This window comes from Arachis duranensis, chromosome 3 (genome assembly GCF_000817695.3).
Source record: "Arachis duranensis cultivar V14167 chromosome 3, aradu.V14167.gnm2.J7QH, whole genome shotgun sequence".
Taxonomy (NCBI): domain Eukaryota; kingdom Viridiplantae; phylum Streptophyta; class Magnoliopsida; order Fabales; family Fabaceae; genus Arachis; species Arachis duranensis.
The window spans coordinates 49,802,114-49,806,069 of NC_029774.3; the positions used below are offsets into that span (position 1 = coordinate 49,802,114).

At 41.8% G+C, this 3,956-nt stretch overlaps 1 non-coding gene across 1 annotated transcript; it reads left to right on the plus strand.

The window, feature by feature from the left end:
* The first annotated feature begins 3,532 nt into the window (after positions 1 to 3,532).
* On the plus strand, positions 3,533 to 3,640 carry LOC127746332 (small nucleolar RNA R71). The gene has a single exon (XR_008007952.1). It is a non-coding gene; the product is annotated as a small nucleolar RNA R71 (small nucleolar RNA).
* Positions 3,641 to 3,956: the final 316 nt, after the last annotated feature.

Here is a 3,956-nt window from a genome sequence, read left to right on the forward strand (position 1 = left end):
GCGTTGAACATTTCCACTGAGAGGATGGGAGGTAGCCACTGACAACGGTGAAACCCTTGCATACAGCTTGCCATGGAGGGAGCCTTGCGTGCTTGAAGAAGAAGACAGTAGGAAAGCAGAGATTCAGAAGATGGAGCATCTCCAAAACCTCAACCTATTCTCCATCACTGCAAAACAAGTACTTATTTCATGTTCTTTTACTTTTCACAATCAATCCTGATAATTTTTGATATCCTGACTAAGATTTACAAGATAACCATAGCTTGCTTCACTCCGACAATCTCCGTGGGATCGACCCTTACTCACGTAAGGTATTACTTGGACGACCCAGTGCACTTGCTGGTTAGTTGTGCGGGATTGCAAAAGTGTGATTGCAATTTCGTGCACCAATAGTCATGGGGCTAAAGTCTACCATGACCCCTCTCACAAAACTTGTGTATGAGTCATCCTTCTTGTCTTGCTTAACTGCATTTGCATAGAACTCTCTTACTAGAGTGGCATTCACCCTTGTGACAGGGTCGGTGAGGAGCTCCCATATGCGTTGTTCCACCTTCTCTATGATTTCTGGGCACTTGGCTTTTGTGACTTGAAAGCCTAGTTCATAAATGATTTCCTTCTCAGTCATCCACCCATACTAAAGTGCATGATAGAAGGTTCTAAATCGCACTTCATCAAAAGGAGGATGCTCCATGGGTCCCTTCCCTTTTTCCCTCTTGGAGCTTGATGATGCCATGAGTGAGGCTCAGTTTGCGAAGATGCTGAAGGCTGTGAAGTTGAAGATGGAATTCGGTTGATGTGAGGCAGAATGTGTCTTAGAGAGAAGGGAGGAAAGGTGAGGATATAAGGTGTACGTGAAGATTGTGTGAAGGGGTTTATATAGAGAGATGGCAATTGTTGAAGGGTGTGGATTGATGGTGTTATTTGATAGTGGACAGTTGGGGTTTTGAGATTGAATGAGCAAAAGGATCACCTTTTTTATGAGGGTCTTGGTTCGGTCTCCAAAGCCATCCACTCCCAATGTTGCATGGTAACACTTCCAAGGACATTCCCTATGAAGACAAGTGTAAAATTCTCTTGGTGTAGTGGCCGAATCCTTCTTCCTCAATTGTCCTATCAAGTACCATTAATGTCCTTTTTGATTCCCTATACACGAAAAAGGGAGAATGTGAAAATTAATTGAAAAATTGGTGGGAAAATGTGTGAACTAATAAAATATTTCTTTTTCTTTTTCTTTTGTTTCTATATGACTAAATGTTTTCCATGAAAGCAAATCAATCAAACATTAAGCTACCCATGCATGCACATTGGTACACCAAACTTGTTTGTAATCACATGGTGCAACAAGTTTGGGGAGTGAACTTTCCTCATAAGGTGTGTTCAAACCACACTTGGTGTGCTTTGAACACCAAACTTATCATGTACTATAAGTTACATGTAGAGGGGCTTTATGTTAGTTGTCAAGATTAATTTGAACTTCCATGGAAATTACCTTATTGTTGTTATTAGAAATTTAAGAAAGGAGTTATAGAACATGGGTTGCCTCCCATGAAGCGCTTCTTTAACGTCATTAGCTTGACGTTTGGTTCTTGTCAAGGTGGCTGATAGTGCTTGAAGTCCTCCCCTCTTGCAGTGAACCTATGTCCATTAGCTTTGTTGATAAGCTCCACATGCTCTAAGGACATGATTTTGTTGATGGTATACACTGGGGGAAGCTGAGATGGAATAGTGGGGAGGTGAGGTGGTATAGATGCCCTTGGATCACCTTTGAACGTGGTTCTTCTTGACTATATGGCTTCCCAACTAATGGGGCTTCCAATTGTGTTGTTTGTGCTTCCTTGTTTGGCTCCTCCATCAACTTATTGTCTTTATGATCTGCTTCTTGTGAGAGGTTGAAAACATTGAAAGTGAGCTGCTCATCATGTATTCTCAACACTAACTCTCCTCATTCTACATCTATGAGTGCTCTAGCTGTGGCTAGGAATGGTCTTCCCAGAATGATGGGGTAAATAGGATTCTCATCCATTTCCAGAACAATAAAATCTGTGGGAAGATAGTAGCTCCCAACCTTCACCAGCACATTTTCAACCACCCCTAATGCTTGTTTTTGAGTTTTGTCAGCCAATCTGATAATTACATCAGTAGGAGTTAGTTCATTGATTTGAAGCTTCTTCATGAGGGAGAAAGGCATTAGGTTGATGCTTGCTCCCAAGTCACAAAGACCTTTGTCAATCATTGTTTCTCCTATGGCACAAGGGATGTGGAAACTCCCTAGATCCTCCTTCTTGTGGGTGGCCTTGGTTGAATGAGAGCACTACAATCTTGGTGCCCCTGGTTGAATGAGGGCACTGCATTCCTTGTTCATCTTTATGGTTTGTCCACCTTTCAATGGACTCTTTTTGGCTAGTAGCTCCTTTATATACTTGATGTAGAAAGGCATCTGTTGGATGGCTTTAATGAATGGTATATTTACATCTAGAGATGCAAATATATCAAGAAACCTTGAGTACATTCTCCCTGCTACACCACCTTTAAGCCTGTGGGGAAAAGGTGCATATGGGTTCAATACCTCCTTCTTCTTTAGCTTTTCCGTGGATGTAAGCTGAGTTGCATAGCTTTCTTCCTCCTGGGTTTCCTTTTGGTTATTTTGGAGGTGTTCTACTCCATTCATACTCCCCTCATCACTTGTGGTTATCATTTTGCATTCTTTCCCTCTCACTTTCTTTGTTTCTCCTCTTGGATTCTTCTCTGTATCACTGGGGAATCCATCAGTGGGTTTGGGAATTTGTTGAGATAGGTACCCTACTTGGGACTCCAATCTCTTGATGTTTTCTCCTTGGTTCTTGATATTAGCTCGCACTTCTTCCTTAAACACTTTGTTGTCTTGGATTTCTTTGCATATGTTTTCAAGTAGAGCTTCAATCTTTGAAAGCCTATCATCTGTTAATGATGGAGGGTTGAGATTAGGTGGTTGAGAAGGTTGGTTAGATGGATGTTGGTAATATCTCTATGAGGTGTTTTGATGAGTAGCATTATTGTTGGAGTTGAAGTTGTGGCGTCTCTGATCTTGCCCTTGGTCTTGTTGATTTTCCCATCCAAAGTTAGGGTAATTCCTCCATCCAGAGTTGTAAGTTTTGGAGTATGGATCATGGACTTGTCTAGGTGAGTTTCCCACATAGTTGGCTTGCTCCCAGTCACCTTCTTCTCCTATGTTTACTCCTTCTTGAGTTGGTGATGAGGTGATGGCTGCTGCAACTTGGTTCTCTTCCACCTTCTTGGTAAGATCTGCTAGCTACTTGGTGATCATCTTGTTTTGGGCTAACAGTACATCCATGTGGTTTAGCTCTATTACTCCTCTAGTGTTTCTTCTTTCGGAGGCTTAGAAGTAGTCATTCTCAGCAACTGTTTCAATGACATCTATGGCTTCTTCAATGGTTTTCTTCTTGTTTAAAGAGCCTACTGATGAATGATCCACAGCCTTCTTTGACTCATAGGAAAGACCTTCATAGAAGATGTGAAGTTGAACCCACTCATTAAACATCTCTGGTGGGCATCTCCTTGTCAAGTCTTTGAATCTTTCCCATGCTTCATAAAGTGTCTCACCATCTTGTTGTCTAAAAGTCTGCACCTCAGTTCTTAGCCTATTGATCATTTGAGGAGGATAAAATCTTGCTAAAAACTTGTTCACCGGCCACTTCTTCCCAATTAGTTAAGCTTTCCTTTGGGAAGGATTCAAGCCATTTGGATGCCTTGTCCCTTAGTGAAAAAGGGAACAAGAGCAGCCTATAGACATCTGGGTGGACTCCATTGGACTTCACTGTGTCACAAATCCTCAAGAAGGTGGTCAAGTGTTGATTAGGATCTTCTTGAGCACCTCCTCCAAATGAACAATTATTCTGCACCAGGGTGATGAGCTGAGGTTTTAGCTCGAAATTGTTGGCATGTATGGTGGGCTTTTG